The sequence below is a fragment of the Nipponia nippon genome, unplaced genomic scaffold (assembly GCF_047370975.1).
Source record: "Nipponia nippon isolate SJK-2023a ecotype South Korea unplaced genomic scaffold, ASM4737097v1 scaffold_4, whole genome shotgun sequence".
Lineage (NCBI taxonomy): Eukaryota > Metazoa > Chordata > Aves > Pelecaniformes > Threskiornithidae > Nipponia > Nipponia nippon.
Genome location: NW_028262358.1, coordinates 24,520,611 through 24,539,153, shown reverse-complemented (window position 1 = coordinate 24,539,153; position 18,543 = coordinate 24,520,611). Strand labels below are relative to the sequence as shown.

The window sequence follows — 18,543 nt, the reverse complement described above, 5'->3', positions numbered from 1 at the left end:
CTGACTTGCGCAAGGGTTCTACATTTTAAAACATCTGTGAATAAACCTGTGCAAACAGACTTGAGTTTCCTTAGCAAACTGCCACAGCGCCCACATCCACCGTGTGGTTTGTCAGTGCAGCACTCTCCTCCCTGCGGAGGGGGCTGACAGGTCAAGGTGCCTGTAACCACCCAACCGCTCCCCTACAGCCGCCATGGTGTACCCCAAGTACAGCGCTCCCTGCCCTGGGTTCGCTGCGTGATCCATGGAGAGAAAATGGGGCACCATTCGCCTCATCTTAACAGCTGAGATGAATCCCACCAAAAAATGCCTGTCTCTCTTCTTTGGTTAGTTGAATCTCACCCGTACAATATTTTATTAGTAGCATGTCATTAATGACGCAGGTATTGATATTGAACCTGTGTTTTTACAGGTGTGACTGATTTGCTAGATCCTCACATATTCTGATTCAAATCATCATGTCATTTTTTATAGTGCAAGCCTTTGAGGAAACAAAAGTGTTTTTACATTGCCGATACGAGTTTACTAGATGTATGTTACCCATTTAGCATCCAGAGGGGCTTGAACTGGGCAAAACTATCAGAAATGTAATTCTCTTCCATCACAGGGTGGGAAGCTTAGAGTCTGTCAGAGACCTTTGGACACTGAATCTGAATCAAAGTGTCACCCCAAGCAGTCACGGAATGTGGGAACATTTAGATTTGCGCCTGGTTACAGATCTGAAATCTGGATTTAGGTCCATTAATTAGCAGCAGCAGACAGAAGTACATCAGCAAACCTTACCTAGGCCATTCTAGGATGGAAACGGCCTGTCTGCACCTGGTCCAGTTCAGGGAGCAGGACTGAAGAGCACCTTGTGGCAACCTGAGACTGGGGCAGCTAGCAAGGTCCTGAGGTGCGGTGGAGGGTTTGGCAGCCAGCGGCAGAGCACGTGGGGCTGTAAAGGCAGGCTGCCCCTCTTTCTGCCCCTCGGGGGCCAAGCAACACCCTGCCTGGCCATTCCCTTCACATCAAAGGAGCCTCCCAGAGGCCCTACTGATGGTCATGGCGGGGCCACAAGAGCAGCGTAAAGCTGCTTGAGCAGGGTTAGCACTGTGCTCCCATATGGTCTTGGATTGTACCTTTCCACAAACCAGCTGTACCTCTCAAATAAATACGTACTGGGCAAAGCTCAGAAATGCATCTTTCTGGAGATTATTTCCATCTGCACATCACAAAGGATATATTGATTTAACTACACTCCTGAGATCAGAGTGGAAACACTGTATAGCCGGGAAGCAGACACATGTGCTGCTTATCAAAGCTATACATACGGTACAAAAGATACCAGTGTAGAGAGCAACCAGCTATATTTGCACCAGCACACGACCCGTTCTGTAATTCTCTAAAACAAAGGAAAAGGAAGTGCTGAATGCTACTGTTCCTGGGCCGTGCAAATGGCATGTCAGGAGCACACTGATCCTGGCTGAACTCACAGACATGAGGAATCTAAGGAGTTGACAATTGCTGTAGCTGTTAAGGATTGCCCCCCTCAAAGCCTGTTTATTTGATTTATTTATTTGTATTCCTTGGAGCTGCAGAGAAATGTGATAATTGACACAATGGGAAAGGACATCCCAGGAGAGGTACCAAAGGGAGAAGCTGCATCTCTTTCAGAGGTGGAATATGTCACCAGAGCAAGGCTATATTCTTCCTGCAAGGCTCTTTCACCCATCTGCAAGGAGGACGAGTTACCTGTTCCCCAAAATTCATGACTCTGAGTTTGTAGAGGGTGACCTACTTAAGCCCAAAAATTAGAAAGCAAGAAAGTCAATTACCTAGATCATGCAGTGCCACTGTATGCTGGCAATGTACGTACCTCAGACTCGTTCAGGAACTATCAGTATAATGGTGATCTGTGAAGGCAGAGAGATCACCCAGGTCTCTTGCAGCAATAATCCTTCCTGGTGTCCCTGGGATAATGGAGAATAGGGAATGTTACTAGAGGAAAATAAGCATATATAGGACAATCCTTGCCCTTATTTCAGAGTTTTTCTGGCTTTTTGTAGTTCTGCAGTTTACCATATAATAGGCCACAATCAGCAGAAATGTCTCTGGGGGTGGAAGTAAAGGATTATTAAGCTCCTCTCTTTTCTTGCCTCCAACCACTTCTGTATCTCTCCTGTAGCTCAAGATCCCCCATCCTCACCGCTGAGTCAGCAGGACACATCACATGAGTGATCCTCAGCCACTTCAGTGCAAAATCCTTGGGCTGAGTTTAAATGGCTGATGAACAGTTTAAACTAAATTGTCCTTGCTGCAGAGCCCTTGCATCGAAGCCATCACACTATACGTACTACTGCTGTTGTATGCATATCCACCTCAGATTTCTTTCCCTAGACAAAATGATCAGAGGGGTAGAACACCTCTCCTATGAGGACAGGCTGAGAGAATTGGGGTTGTTCAGCCTGGAGAAGAGAAGGCTCCAGGGAGACCTTATTGCAGCCTTTCAATACTTAAAGAGGGCTTATAAGAAAGATGGGGACAGACTTTTTAGTAGGGCCTGTTGCAACAGGACAAGGGGTAATGGTTTTCAGCTAAAAGAAGGCAGATTTAGACTAGATATAAGGAAAAAAATTTTTTATGATGAGTGTGGTGAAACACTGGAACAGGTTGCCCATGAGGTGGTAGATGCCCCATCCCTGGAAATATTCAAGGTCAGGTTGGATGGGGCTCTGGGCAACATGATCTAGTTGAAGATGTCCCTGCTCATTGCAGGGGGGGTTGGACTAGATGACCTTTAAAGGCCCCTTCCAACCCAAACTATTCTATGATTCTATGACAAAGAAGCCTCATCTTGATGGGATTTGGACAGGAGGTCGTCGGCACACTCTCAAGAAGATGAAGGCCAAGAATCACTGGCTCTGACAAAAAAGGTGGTGAAGTGCCCTGAGCACCAAGATAGAACTGCCATCAAGTGACTCTTGTGTCTCCTCTACTGGTCTAATGCCTTGTGTAAGTCAGAGAAGCATAAAAAAGAAATCTTTGGTGGCTGCAAAAGACAGTGCCCTTCAAGTAAACGATTGATCACCTGGCAGTGCTCAGGTGAAGAAAGAAACAGTCACTCCAAAACACACAGTCATCTTCTACAGTCAAACGGAGACTGCTTGCAAGTCCAGGAAGGCTGAAACGAGGCACTGCATATTGGCTGCTCACAGGGAAGAGCTCACTGTGGATGCTTGACCTCAAGACTTCCACCTAACCCAGGTACAGGTTGAACTAACTTTGGAGAAAGGGGTCAGTGAATCCCAAACCCACTGGTGATTCCTCAGCATGGGGTTTGCTTGCCCTGCAGTAACTTGCCCTCCAGCAAGAGAGACCTCCTCCTGAGCAAAGGATGCAGAATCAGGCACGAAAAATGGCATAACTGCTTTTCTCTGGAAAATTCCAGCCAACATCTGCACAGCAGCTGGATTTCCCAACTCTATTATCTCATTTCACTGATCTGAACGGATTTGCTCTCAGAACAGTTGCAGATCTGTATATATCACTCATGGCTTGATTCACCATGGTTTACCTGAATGAAATAATAATTAGCTACACTGTCTCCCCTCCTCCCACCCTGAAATGCTAATTAAGTGTAATTCATGACTGAAAAAAGTGACACACGAATGGTTACTTTGGTCCAAAACGTTAATCGGTTCTAAAAATCCAAACCAACCCTAGTCACTTCACAGTTCAGGACACTACTGGGGAATAAGTTCTACTTCAGTCTCATTCTTTCCATTACCAGAGCCTTAAATACATTTTTTTCTACAGATTCGGCCAGAGAGATGCATCACTACTATACTGGCCAAGCATGAGCACTCTTACTCATCTTGGGCAGTTCCTTAATCCAAGAAAGGTCCCACAGGAGAAAGCAGGACAGAGGTGTTTAGCATAAAGTAAAGACACCAGGCAGGCTCTGGCACCAACGTTTGCAGATTTTGATCTAAGATCCAGAGCCCCTTACAGCTTTGCCATCTTTGTAGCTCAAAGGCCATAAATCGTTTTATCACAAAACACTTATGCGTCCTACTGAAATGCACATACGTGTCGACAAATCCTCAGCAATGGGGTATTTTATATGAAGATCAGAAGTATGAAGAACATATTCAAGGCATGTATATTTCCAAGAGGCCGTTTTATGGGGTGTACCTCCTTACACGCTTAACCGTCACAGGTAGGTTTAGAATGAAATGTCACATACTTTTTCTCTTCTTTTTTTTAACTCATTGCTGTTTATAACCCTTACACTTAGCAAACAAACCGGGCCATTCAATTCTGCATCTTCTAATGACGGCAGCCTTTCTTCTTTTTCCCTATAACAAAAACGCTTTGAAGTCCTATGCCGCTAGTTACAAGTATTCTGATATTTCCCCAGCAAGGATGTAATAGGAGCCAAAACAAGCCTCCAGGTGCCAATATTGCACCTGACAAATTAGGCACACGACTGGAAAAGGGTGGGCCCATCCTTCTGCTTAATGTTCATTTCCTCTCATTTCCACATTAACAGGAAGTAGTTGGAATGGAAAAAAGGCTTTCCTTAAAGACCCGAACTATCAAAAGGCCTGGAGCTGTTTCTCCTTGCAAACAAAAAACTTGGAAGCCAGCTACGTCCTATGATTTGGAGCTCATTTACAGTGACTTATTTAACCCCTACTGACGGCACGATGAACAGGATGTTATGATTTATTTAACACTTAAAGCGGGTGTGAGAACAAGGTGGATGGTGCCCTTAGACGTAGTCTTTTCATAATTTATTGCTCTAAGTGCTTAATTTTTCCTCAGGGAAGCCTTTGATAGCCAGCTGCTGCAGTGTGGTTAAGTGTGTGCATTAAGCTGTAAAGCAAAAATATTAATAATAATACTAAAAATAATAACTGTAACAGAAGTTACTATTTCACATAATAATAACTTGCACATATTGCTTAGCTGGAACTCTGAAGTGATATCCCCACACCAACTGAATTGACTCGGGGACATTTAATGGAGCAACATAAAGAGGGTTGAATGTACCTTGTGAAGACTTTAGCTCCACAATCTAGCCGCAAACACAAAGCAAACTCACTCTCACAAAATGCCACACAGCTCCTAGAAGGCCACTGGAGAACCGTAACAAAGCCAACTCAAAAATAAAAATAAAATTACTAACATCTCCTGCACTGCTACCACAGGGGACTCTGACCAAGAACAGACTCACAGAAAATGTTATGTCTGACTGGCTTTAAAGTTGAACTGCTGCTTAATAATGTTGTAGCATGCCTCAGAGGGTTTATCTTAAAGCACCTTCTTTTGAATGGTCTGTAATCTTTATCTGGAATACAGGACCATCCTTTAGAAACCGTTTTTATGTCAAAGTTACTCAGTGAAATAATGCATAGATCTTCTATCCTCTGGAGATCAGTGTTCAGCTCTGCTTCATGTCATTACATTGAAGGCCCTTGGTGACTTCAGCAAGCAAGATCTGTAGGAACGCTTGCACCTGTGGATAAAGGACTTCAACCTTGAATGATAAATACATATTTCTGTTTTTTTTTTTCCTCTTGAGCATGCATGTGTGAGCATAAGTTGTATTTTAATATAGACAGGCAGGTAATACATTTCACTTTTAGGAGACGAAGTAACGATTTTAGCAAATTACATTCGTCTCTTTAATCTTATATTTCCATGCACACTGAGTTAAATGTTGTAAAACTATCAATTCTGTCAAAACCTAACAGAAAGAAAACAAGAAACCCTGCAATCTTAATGTCCAAACTGACTGGTGATTATCAGGAATTAAATGTGCAGGAATTCCAAATCTTTTCTGATCGGAGATGTCTAGATGACTTTTGTTTTTCCATAATTGTATGAGGTTCCTACATAGTATTTAAGAATCAATTATATTGCAATTGATGTAATTAACTCTAATAATCCAGTAAAAGTCAGTAGGAGGGCTATTCAAGTCAATAGAAAAGAGGGACTATATTATGAAGGTGTTATTAACCTATACAGATTTTTACTAGACATTTCCTTTTCTTACATAATAAATATACAGTGATGAGGAAGGCTGTCATTATAATTTAATGGGAACAATGGCTCATCACTTCCTTTCCTGTACAAGCCTTAACTAATTCTACATACGGTGTATAAGTAAAATGAAGTTAAATGAATCTCGCAAATTAGCTATTAATCATCCATCAATCATCTGTTGCTCCATGATTAAAACCTGTGTTGCATTCAGAGCTGGGAAAGGTATTCGGGGAGTGGTAGGAGCTACATGTACATCTTCCAGTTCATTTATTCAAGCACTTCCATTTTGCATTGCCAAGGGTACTCACTGAAGCCAGTCCTGAAGTCAGAGAAAGTCTCCTGAGGAAAGTTTCAGCCCTTCCCAGGATAAAGCAAAACTCTCATTTACATATTTATAGGCATTTCTCCAGCTTTAAGCATTGTGGCATATGAGAACCTCTTTCATGCTTCTGAATTCAGTCAGACAACTCTTTTTGGGGAAAGAAAGCAATGCTATGAAGTCAGGGAAACTGAGGCAGTGGTCTGCCATATGCCGTGCAAAGTAATGAAGAGAATTCCTCTGTCCAAGATCCTAATCTCCTGTCTTATGCTCTAAGCCTTTTTGCACTGCCCAATGAGGCAAAAGGGAGTTCTGCTTGAACATGGCTATTAAAATCAGGCTTTTTAGGAACTTCTGTCTTCACCTTCATCAAGCTGAGCATAAGCCTTATTAGATATGGAAGACTGCATTGATCTCATTAGCAGAAGTGCTTGTCTTGGCAGTAGACAAAGATCAGTTGTCTGTGCTACTGTTATTCGATGTATTAGTTGCCTTCTACATGGCTGGCTACAGGTGATCCCCTTGTCTTGCACCTTGGCAGTCTCAGTCCGGGCGGCTCCCCATGGCATCGTTCATCTCTCTCTCAAAAACTGCGGTGGACCATTGCGAGCAGTTCCAAAACATACCCAAGCACACAGTGACTTGGTGATACAGTGCAACCACTTTCCTACATAGAGCTGAGGTGATCAAAACAGGTCCAGAAGAAGGCAAGGATGGACAGTGTTTTATTTATTCTGGAATCATTTAAAAGAAAAATAAATATTGAATGACCCGGATCCTCAGTGCAGTGTCACTGAACTTATGCAAAGAACGAGGCTGAGACTGTTTGTCCGCTGTTAAAATATTTTTTAAAAGATCTTGGGAAGAGGGTATAATTTTTGAAAGCTCTTCCTAATACAGACCCCTCTCCGTCTTTGTTCACATGATCACGCTGCTTTGGGTAAGACATAGTATGTGTACTCAAGTAAAGAAAGAGGGAGCTGCGATGTTGCAATAAATACAACATAGAGGAGTCCAGTAATGCTTTGTAACTACAGTGCTGATTTTTTTTTTAAATCACAGCAGTAGGGCAAGTGCTCTACAGATATCAATAGTTGCATCAGAGTTGATCTATGTTGCACAGAATGAATGAGCTTTGACTATGGGAACACAGATAGGCAACCCTGCTGACTCCTGCTGAATAAACCTATTGTAAAGCTGGCAAGCAACACCCTTCCAGGGCTCTTGGACTTGTGGCTTCATCTAGTCTGGGACTCCTGACAGCGTCTTTATAACAGCATCACGCTTTCCTATACTGCTAAACACAGAAGACACTTCTGGTGTTTGCATTGCAAGCTTCACTCGCGGCATACTTGATTTGGTGGTGTTTGACAAAGCCTTTGCTTTAATTCAGAGGCCAGTTCTGTGATAACGAGGACATAGGTGGAAAAATCAGTGCTCCATGAGGCATTAAACCTCTTTTTTTCTTGTTGTGGGCCAAAGCAAAATGCCCACCGCTGTCACACAGCCCCACATACCAATAATTAGTTCACCACAGCAGGTATGTCTCACCACAAAAGCTGTATTTTGAAAATGAGACCTTTTCTTGTGGGAGAATCACACTGCCTAACTTCTGGGCCTGGGAAGTTAGGTTACAATGGGGCGTGAGCAGAATGCAATGCTCCTGCTGCAAACGCCTCCCAGGGTCTGAGCTTTGCTGCCCTACACCGTGCCAGCGCTACCTGAGAAGCACGCCGGTGGTTTTCAGGTGTCTTTGGAACTGCAAGCCCACGCAAACAAGCTGTGCCAAAAATGATAGACTGAGAACTGTTAAAGTGCAGCAATTCAGCAGTCAAAACTTCCTTTATTTAAATCCCCAACCACCACTTAGTTATGTAATAATCTCAGTCCTTTCACGCTCCACGAGCTTGCCTTAAATTGTCTGGAGCAGCTCCTCAGCCGACACAGATAGTTCCAGCCCGCAGAAGGCAGTGGAACTGGGACGGTTCCCACCAGCTGCCGCTCTGCCCCGACTGCAATTGCACTTAACACACAAAAGATGACAATAATCTACAAAAAAAAAAAAAAAACAAAAAAACAAAACAAAAGAACCCCACCCTCCCCTCAGTTTGAATTATCATCTGCAAGAAAAGATTCCAGTGTTCGGGCTTCCATGGAAAATCAATATGGTCTTATCTTTATGTTTTTACTTAAAAAAAAATACTTGGGATGACAGTATTAGGTAGCACTGTGAAAAACAACTAAATATAGCCGTAGATGATGGTGGGTGTGAATGGAAAACAAAGGAGTCAGGAGCCGAGCTCCTGCTGCTGTTACGTCACTATAACACCCATAATTATGTTATTATGTACACTGCCCACTTCAACTATATCTGGACACCACTTACCATGATAAAAATCTGATTAATAACATGACATATAATCTTGGTTTCTTTGATGAGCATTAACTTCTGTCTTCTATATTCTTTTTCAAACAGACAGGATATTTGTTTTGCCTCCCTTCTACAGGGAGTTTGGAAGAGTGAACACACAGAAAAAAATTAAAAAGGGTGATTTAAAATCTCATTGCTGGACTCATTTTATCTCGGCGTAAAAACATGTTAAGCCACTTCTAAAGCACTGCTGTGCATAAATTCTCCTTCTCACAAACACCAGAAATTTATAAATGCTATAACCTCCATATAGAAATTCATCTGGACTCAGGGCATGCTTAGCTGTACAACCGCTACGCCTTTTTATCCTGAGCACCACAGCTTTCAGTCTTAAAATGCTCTCGTACCAGCTGAAGACATTTTTGAAAGAAGTGCTATGGTTCCTATTAATATCTTAGCACACAGGGGAAATCCTTGCTCCACTGAGATCAATGGAAAAACTGCCATACAGTCTCTTACACAAACTTTATTTTTTTTCTTTCCCCTTTCTTGCCCCCTGATACGTTGATACGGTTCTGCCTGGAAGTTTTTCGACTGTGATCAAGCATTTCGGGCACAAGCAGCTGCGGCGGCACCCGCTGTGCCTGCTCCCCGCTGGGGGTGACCTGGTGGGTGGCTCGGGCGAGTGGTGCTTGACGGGGCTGGGTGCGGCAGGGACCCCATGGGCTCTGTGCTGGAGAAGGCACGCGAGGGTGCCCGGTGCCAGCGGTGGGGCGGCCGTCGCTGCTTCCCGGCACTGGATCTCCTATGGCACCCCGGGTGTTTCTTGCGGTGGTCCCATCACACACTCTTTTGCTGTTTCTGCCCAAAAAAGCAGTACTGCAGATTTCTACAAATACAATAATGTTTGGACAAAGTGAAGGATTTTAAAGGCCCTGAGACTTTTTTTTTTTTTTTTAAATATCTAGAAAGTGAGAGAGGAAAAAAACAGAACTGGCAAAAAAATGAATGAAAAACAATGCCCTCCAAGATGAAAGATTTGTTTTCCTTTAGCTAAATGAATATTGAAAAAACGTATATCTTATTATGTCTTCAGCCCCTGAGGTTATCCTAACTGGTTTGTTTCACAATTCACCAGGAAAAACCCTCAAGATATTTCTAAGATAACTGTTAAACGTCTGACTTTCATCTACAACAGAGGAAATCTGTATTGCCAACAGCTCGTTCTCAGAATTCCACCTTAAAACAGTTTTAGTACCACCAGACCAGAAGGGTTTGATGCCAAAGAGCTGTTCTGTCCTATTGAAAGCAGAGAATGGCTTCCTCTGCAATATGTACAAAGAGCAAGGAAATTTACTCAATTAATGGGAAACACAAAATGGCATCTGCCATCTGGAGATGCACACAAAAGCCATGGGCAGTCAAACACTTCTTAAGACTTTGGCATGTAAAATTAACATATTTTAAGACTTAAAGGGACATGTGAACTCCTAGTACGCGAGGATTTCATTTTTCTCATGGCAAAATAAAATACACAATAGAATGTTTCCAATGCAATGCCCCAGCAACAACAGTGCTAACCACCTACAAAAATTCGCCTGTGACATCAAGACTACCATTTATATACTGTCAGATGGGAATTGAGCAGTTATTTATTTAAATATGCATTTTTAAACAATGGACAGACACACGCTTTCACTAAACTTTACAACTACGCTAAAGGGTGCTCTCTTACTGAGGCCGGTGTAAAAGTCATGTCGTTTCTTCTTGTGTGTGATGCTGTGCAACCACTCTGGATTTATTTTTCATCATGAAAACAGAGTGATGCTGACTAGTGAAGTTTAGTGGAGATACAAAGTGTCTAGAAAGGGCTCCCTTTACCTTAAGGATGTTTAAGTATTCTTTTCTTGAATAAGATTAAGAAAGTTCAGCTCCAGTGTCTGTTCCCTTTTGTGTACTAAAAAAACCATACTGCTTTAAAAAAAAAAAGACATATGGTATCTAAGTGGTCACCACCATAAATTATTCACCCTCTGCTCACTCCGCAAACGTAAATCTAACCAAATGCAAAACCTGAGGCCTCACCACCAAACTCATGGTTCCATATCCCCAGCGGCATCTTCAGCACAGATTTGGCCATGCAGACTGGGTCACCGCATCCAAAATTTTCATCCAGACAGCCACTGTGATATACAAATTTACCTACTTTTTCCTCTACCTCCGTCCTCCCTTTTGACGACCCCCAGGATCACCTAAGCTGAGCCCTGCTGTGTTTTAGAGTAGGGCTCTTTCACCCCGCCTGTCAGGTGGCAACACGGCACGGGTGCCACAGACCCCGTCTCACGCATCGTGCTGGAGGGAGAGTGACAAAAGCGGAGGAGAGGGGGGAAATCAAATCCATTCCCGCTTAAGACAGAGCGTGTGGTTCAGCAGCGATCCCCTGCACGATGTTCCTCAGGACGATCAGGATGCGTGCACAAACCTGACACGTTTGTCTTGCAAAAGCAACCTTAATCCAGGCACCCACAACTTTGCGGCGATTATCCAAACTTTATTTTAGTGGATGCTCTATTTTTTTTTTTTAAAGCACCAAAGTGAACATTTCAGAGTACACGAGAAAGTTGCTTCACGGAGACATTCAGAGCCAAGGACACCAAAACTGCAAGTAATTACTCATGGGAATCATGATAATGTAGCCAATACAATGATGCTATACACATTGCATTTATTCAGATGCGTAGGAAAAGGGTGGCAATAAGCTTAGCAGAGTTGGAGTATGAAGGAAGGAGTTAGATGAAACAGCTTCTTAAACAGCGACCTTGTCACTCGCTTTGCAAGTTTCCTATTTTATTGTATTGACAAAGATTTCTCTTTTAAGGACTACTTTTACTGATTAATTTTTTAGTTAAAGCACTCTTAAAGGTAACCTGGTAAAAAAACATAATAGGAAGCAGAAGACACAAGAGTCATCATTCCAGCATCAACATTCACATAGCCCATACATTTTGTGCTACATTTTATAGCAAAAAAAAAAGTACATCAAACTGTACACTCAGCCAGAAGAAAGGAGCTGAAAATGCACTAAAGCATCAGTTAAATTTTATTTACCAGTTTGTTGATTTGTGCTTGCATTTGTGAGTGTGCGTGTGTGAGAGGAGAAACAGAGACAGACAGGGAGAGAGGGAAGAAAATGACTCATGCCTGACAACGTTACCATGTAAATGGTCATAGTTGTGGGCTTCCCTGGGGGAATTTGTAATGCCACAGCAAAAATCTAGCTCGCCTGCAATTACGGTGCCGGCACCGAGTCCCTCCAGCACGAGCCATAATGTCTGGCTACAGCTGGTGGGAGCGCTCTGGCTGTGCCCTGGCATCGGGGGCGTCCTGGGCTCTAGGGACCAGGTGGCCGGCGTGGGGCAAAGCTGCCGGGACAGCCCCACACCTCCGGGCAGGCAGAGCTCTCCCAAAAACTGCTTCCCACAGAGGATGCGAAAAAGAAAGTGCAGAGACCAGAGCTGGTGTCCAGAGCTATCAGCCCAAAATCTTTCAAAATCACTGAAAAATAAATACATTTCAAATGCTGTCTAGGAAGCCTTCGTGCACAGCTCCTCTCTTAGCACATGCGTGCAGATTTGCTGTATGATCCCCAGCCAACCCTTCCTATGGCAGAATCCCATCTTGCAAAAGAAACCATCACCACCACTGATGTGAAGGACTCCGCGTTAAAAATAAAAACGCGGTCCTCAGCAAGAAAGAGAAGGGTTCCCGGGTGAGGAGCATGAACCCATGCCAGTGACAGACTTGAAGTGCAACATGACGGAGATGCTGCTGTGACCGGACAGTTGAGGGATGAGCTGGGGTTTCCAGGCATGTCACGGGGATGACATCCCGTGGCTCCAGGGGCTGGGGCCGCTGAACCCGCTGCTGGCCAATCCTTAGAGTGTCACTTACATGAGCTCCAAAGTAATCTTCTGGCCCACCCTTCAGGAAAAAGATAAGATGTCATGATCAGCTAATAGGAAGTGACAAGAAGAGATAAAATGGATGGAGAGGGAGGGAAGGTTTCGGATTGAACAGGCATTATTCTTTCCTCTAATGCCAACCCTGCTAACTATAGGGCTGAGTTAATTAGCGGGCTATTTGAGCACTTTCATCCATTTTTGCATATAGCATTAATTTTTCTACAGATACATATAACACAATTAACCTATAGCTGTTTAAACAATCATACATGGCAATCCCTTCAATCTGGTGGGGAAAATATTGCACTTTTACAGAAAAAAGGATTTAATTAGGGAAAAAGATTGTGTATAGTCTTTGTTCATCTACTCTTCCAGCCATTGCCTTCCATCTGGCAGGGGAACCCATTACCAAGACATCTGAGCATCTTCCACAAAAAAAAAAGCCCACAAAACCTCACAAACCAACAGGAAGGTATCAAGTTTCTGGCTTTCCTCCCTCTTCAGAGTAGAAAATCCTATCTGTCAGACTTAGTTCGCTCGCAATTAAGAAATCTGCTTCACTCCCTAACGAAACGTTAGCGCGTCACTTGACAAAGTCCCACTGAGCACAGAGCGAGAGGTTTCGGCTGGAAAATGCTTGTGAAGTTTCTCCCCACGTGCTGCTCCAACGGCACCTCTAACCGGGGGGGCCGTGTCCGACCCCCCGCAACCACCCCGCTGCACGCGCACAAAGCCCCCGCTACTCGCTCAGCTCCACAAACTCCAACAAAAACCCAACCAGAAGCGCCAGGCTTTGAAGATCACAGCCCTGCCGTGATGTTAATCAGTTCGGTGGGGGAAGAAGCGCCTCTGCTGGGTACAAAGCCCAGGACAGGGGATCGCGATCTCTGTGCGGCAGCCGTACGAATGGCAAATAACAGCAGCGAACTGCTGCCTTCGGTGGAGAGCCGAGCGCGTGCTACGGACACAAAAAGGCTCCCTTTACACTGTAAAGAATTCGGAGCTTAACCAAGCCACAATATGTTTTGAAGCTTTTGCCAAAAAAAGTACAAAAACCTGTAGTCAGTGTAGCTAAGCATTTGATAACAAGCGTGGTTTCTTCTGCTCGACATATTTTCCTGGTGTATTTGTTTGTAAAGGTAGAGATAAGTATAGTAACACAATCTGTTCTTTAATATCATAGGCAAAGAAAAATCACTAGTCACTAGCTACAACAGTTTACAGTCTTCGTGAGACAGCTGCAAGTATGTTTATTTTTTTATTCTAAATATCTCAAATGGAGCCTGATCCTGAAAACCCTTCTTCCCTCCAACGCTGCTCGTCTGCAATAATAACACTAATGAAAAGCAACTGCTGATGTAAGGAATGAAAAGAAGATGAGGCTCAGATCCCCTATACAATGCTTGTAATGGTTATTTTCACTAACGATAAGAAAGCAGACTTGTATGTGCAATATCACAGAAACAAGCCGTGCTGCCCCCGTCTACAATTTTGACAGTTATCTATGGAAAGCGCGGACTTAAAAAACTCTTAAGAATAATTATTAGAAATCATAGCCAAAATAACATACATCAGCCTTGATTAGTTACATGAAAAAGCAGCCTTAAATTGATAGTTTAAAAACAGGAAAATTAGCAGTATGATTAAGTATGAATGGCTAATAAAAAGAATTTTGCTAAAACAGATTAAGGTTCAGATCAAGGTCACAAAAGGAACTGATTGAGGAAAACTGTCGTTTTTGCTGGGACTCGGTAGCTGTTTTAGCAGCGCTGTTTCCTCTGAATCACAGTCTTGTAATGAGAAATTACACTGCTGGGGTTAATAAAGACTTGGCACGTTTGTTTACCCCAAAATTTCAGTTAAAACATTGTGGTCGAAGAAAAAGGTGAATTCCTTGTTTGCAAGTAGACGGAAAGGTTAGCTAAGTAACCTCTAGTAAAATATAAGGTGAATTTACGCCGTAGTTCCAGTTCTCATGTTTGCTGTAAATTCACTACAGGAAAAAAAAATCTGCAAGTGACCCAAAGTCCCCCTGTTTCTCCCAAAACAAACAGCTTCTCATCACAGCGCCACAGAACCCCGTTAGCAGAGGCCAGGCAGAGAAGCGCTCTACTAACGGGGTCTGAGATTTTGCCTTTCTGCCAGCTTTGTCCCTTCTTGGCTGCGGATAACCTCCAGGAGCGTACGCCTCTGCCCCTCTCTCTGTCCTGATGGGTCAAGAGCTGAACAAAGGCCTTGGACCCCTGGGTACGACCTGAAATTCTGTTTCCAAGGGAAAGATTTACAGGGAGACTTTTCCCAGGCAAAGCCTGTCTTCTTGCATTCGGACACCACCAGTCCTCTGCTGCGAACGGGATAGTGCTAGTACCTAGAAGCTACGGGCACAGCTGACCTCAGGAATTTCAGACCAGAAGCAATCTTTTGCATGCAATTCCCCTCTGAAAACAACTCCATTTTCTTGTTATCTCACTTGCAGGGAGCTGGGGCGACTCCCGAAGAGGCCAAAGAGCTGATGTGTGAGCATCACCAATGCCTCACGTTTTCACCTTGTCCTGATGGTGCGTAAGAGAAGGAGGGAGGGACCACAAGCGTTCAGGTCGTTACCCGCCACCTCGTGCTCCCAGTCCCACCGGCCTCCGTGCTGCCGAGCTGCGTGGCAGCAGCATGCCCGGCTCCCCTCCAGAGCGGTTTCGTTCGGAGCGTGCGATTCTACACACGCACAGGTCCGAGCTCCTCGGGTAGGACCGGCTGTCCAGTAATGAGAATATTAGCATCAGTGAAACTGTTCAGCAATATCCCCTGCTTCGTGGATACAATGCTCCAATGAAATAAATTGTCACATCTATAAGTTGGGGGCTATGGGAGGCTGGGATTTTTCCTCTTTTTTTTTCCCCTTCTGGGCTGGCACTTTGCACAAGGGGGAGCTGGCACCTCTGCTCTGTGACGGGAGCTATCGCAGCCCTCCTGAGCATGGGGTTGGTACTCGGTGGCATAAGCTATTGTTATCGTTATTACTATCGCCAGGCCTGCTCGGGGTCAGCAAGCCAATGTGAGAGCTGTTGTATAACCCCGTAATAAAAAGACAGTCCTTGTCCCAGAACACACTCGGGCTGGTTTTCTGACAAGCTGTAACAGGTTCTGCGGCGGCACCTTTTCTGTTGCTAAATAAAGAACTTCTGTCTTACAGAGCCTAAACCCGTTGCTGAAAGATTGAAAGGAAAACGAACTAATAGGACAAAGGGGCTGTGTGCGGGGGTTTTTTAACGTTTGTTTGTTTTGATCTTAGTTGCAAGTAATTCACATGGGGCGAAGTGCATTGACACTCAGAAGAAAATATGTATTCAATTTTAGAAAGGACAACTGCTTCAGACCAAGCCGAATGCAAAAAGTCAGAATCATCCAGATAAGATTACTGGGCCAGAAGTCACATTTTTATTAGTACATGAAACACATGTCACTTGACAATGAGTATCTGCAGCATGGAGTGAAATATCCCTCCAGCAGCGAAGTCAATATTTAAATCAATATCTCTGGTAAGGAAAATATCTTACTCGTTGATACGGATTGGATTTTTTTCCTCATGAATCTCTCAGTAGGTAAACAGCATATTTCTGTTGTAAAAGCAACTGAACAGTATTGCCAAACAGGTCTAATAATTCCTAGAATTCAATAGCACGACGCTCTTAAATTATTAATGTTGTTATAAGTGCCATTTGACCTTTATGTTAGGGATATATTTCCTTTCCAGAAGAAGGCACCTACATTATTTTGACGCTCATGCTGCCGAGTGTGAGCCCAGTAACTTCAGTGGGAGCTTCAGGCACTCCGGGATGAATTTCTTACATTATGTAGGTACCTAATGATTCAGCTACTCAAGGCTAAAATCCATAAGAGATATTTGTTAGTGCCTTCATGTTAATAGCTGCGACACCCTCCATCTGCTCCAGTGAAGCTGCGCAACATTACGGAAAGGCTCACGGATGCCGCGGCCAGAAGGAGGGTCAGCGCGCAGGGCACGCCCCAGTGGCACGCACCATCGCCTGGGCTAAGGGACTCCCCGGCCCTGTATTTTCCATTATGCAGCCATTATAGATAGGTAAAGTATACAGTCCTGGAAGCAGTGCACTGCCCCCTCCCAGTTTATTGTTTTGAGCACCTTTCACAAAGGCAAGCTCACTCGTTTCTTCGCCTTTTGACCCTGTGATAGTTTAGTTCCTTTCTGCAACGGGATAAAACCCCCAGAGGAGGGGTAAGGATGATCCCGTCCCACAGCCTGGTGACCAGGGCACTTTTTAGAGAGAAGGGAGCCATGACTTTGCGTGGCTTTGGGAGGAGGAAAGTGTTAAACGCACGTTTCCCACCTCCAGGGGAGACACCCTAACTTGTAGGCTATCCTAGGAAAGATGGGAACTGACACCACCATGAGGACATCTAGTAAAGAAAGCAGTGCTGAGCTCGGTTTTGCTGGAGCCGGTAGGCATGGGCAAAGCCTGCGCGCTGGCTCCTGAATGATTCCTAGGTACCCCTGTACGTAGCTGCTCACTGCGGGATGGCTCTGGCAAGCACAGAAACAGCGCTGTAGCACCCAGGGAGCGTGCCTCCTGAGCTGGGCGATCCACGACGGCAGTTTGGTATATAGACACCTAAAGTCAGCCTATGCTCTGCTTTAGGCTCCTAAATCCGTCGGCTTCTTCAGGACCTTACAAAACATCTAGGCACCTGTGTCCTATTAAAATTAATAGTACAGCACTTGCAACTGTTTTGAAATGTTATTAGATGCCTCTCTGCCCCTGAAAAAATTGTCCCTCAATGCCTCACAGGACTGAGTCTGCAGAGGTGACAGATCTTAAAACTGTTGCTATATAATACACAAATAAATTAATTCAGTGCACACAAAAAAAAATCAAAATTGTTTTCCCCAGGTTATAATCCCTCTACAGAAATATCTTCCTCCTTCATAAAAACACCAACCAACCAAAAGAACGTAAGTCTATAAAATTAAACTACATTTCCTGTTCAATGCCGGCTTTGAGTATTCAGCAGGGTAGGGTACAGTTTTAAACTATCAAATGTGCTTCCTTTTCTCCTGCTTTATGATTTTAAACTTCTTAAGACTTTTAATGCAAGTTGTAGGACAGGGCAACACAAAGTATTTTTTAATGTGCTTTTAACCCCTCCACATGGAGGTTGCTGAAACAGTTCAGATCTTTGAACCACGGTAGGGTGGTGCTGGCTAAGAGCTGTCACTCTCTGGCAGCTCTTCTGATATGATTAATAGAAGGAAAACTGTGTCGGGATTAATTTTTGTGCAAGACAACAGTGTGCATCCCCAAAAAGGACAACCTGGAGAGCTTCCCAAGCTTTGTTTTTAAACTCTTGTCCGGCATCGCTTTGGCCCACACTGCAGGTAAGGTATGCTTTGGTCAAAAGAGACGGAAAACTATTCAGCGAGGTAAGCAGTGACTGCTTTAACCAAACCCACGCTGAGCATAAACCCGTATCAGAGGAACGGATCAGAGTTGAAGCTAAAATCAGCTTCCATCTCGCAGCCCTTCATGTAATACGGCGTGAACCAGAACCTGCGTATGCCAGAGTTTTGCATTTGACTTCTAAACACATTCGGTCATTACACCTCCTGGAGGTGCAACTGCGCGCGACACCAGGAGAATCTGATGCCAACAGAGAGCAAAGGGTTTTCTGACTCGCGAGAGACAGATTCCTCCTCAGCGGGGTTGATGTGACAAATGATCACAAGGCCAGGGCTTCCAGAGTCTGCGGTTTGCTGTGAATTAATGTACCAAGGGAATTCCCGTCCCGGCAGCGTCGATCCAGCAGTGTGCACAAACACGGGGCCAGAT

The 18,543-nt window shown here is 44.2% G+C and overlaps 1 long non-coding RNA gene across 1 annotated transcript in view; it reads right to left on the bottom strand.

Moving 5' to 3' along the window:
• Nucleotides 1-11,431: 11,431 nt before the first annotated feature.
• The window catches only part of LOC148053216 (uncharacterized), a 13,111-nt gene continuing 5,999 nt past the window's right edge, over nucleotides 11,432-18,543 (bottom strand). Inside the window, exon 2 of the long non-coding RNA XR_015708797.1 lies at nucleotides 11,432-12,704. This is a non-coding gene — a long non-coding RNA (uncharacterized LOC148053216). The remainder of the gene's footprint in view (nucleotides 12,705-18,543) is intronic.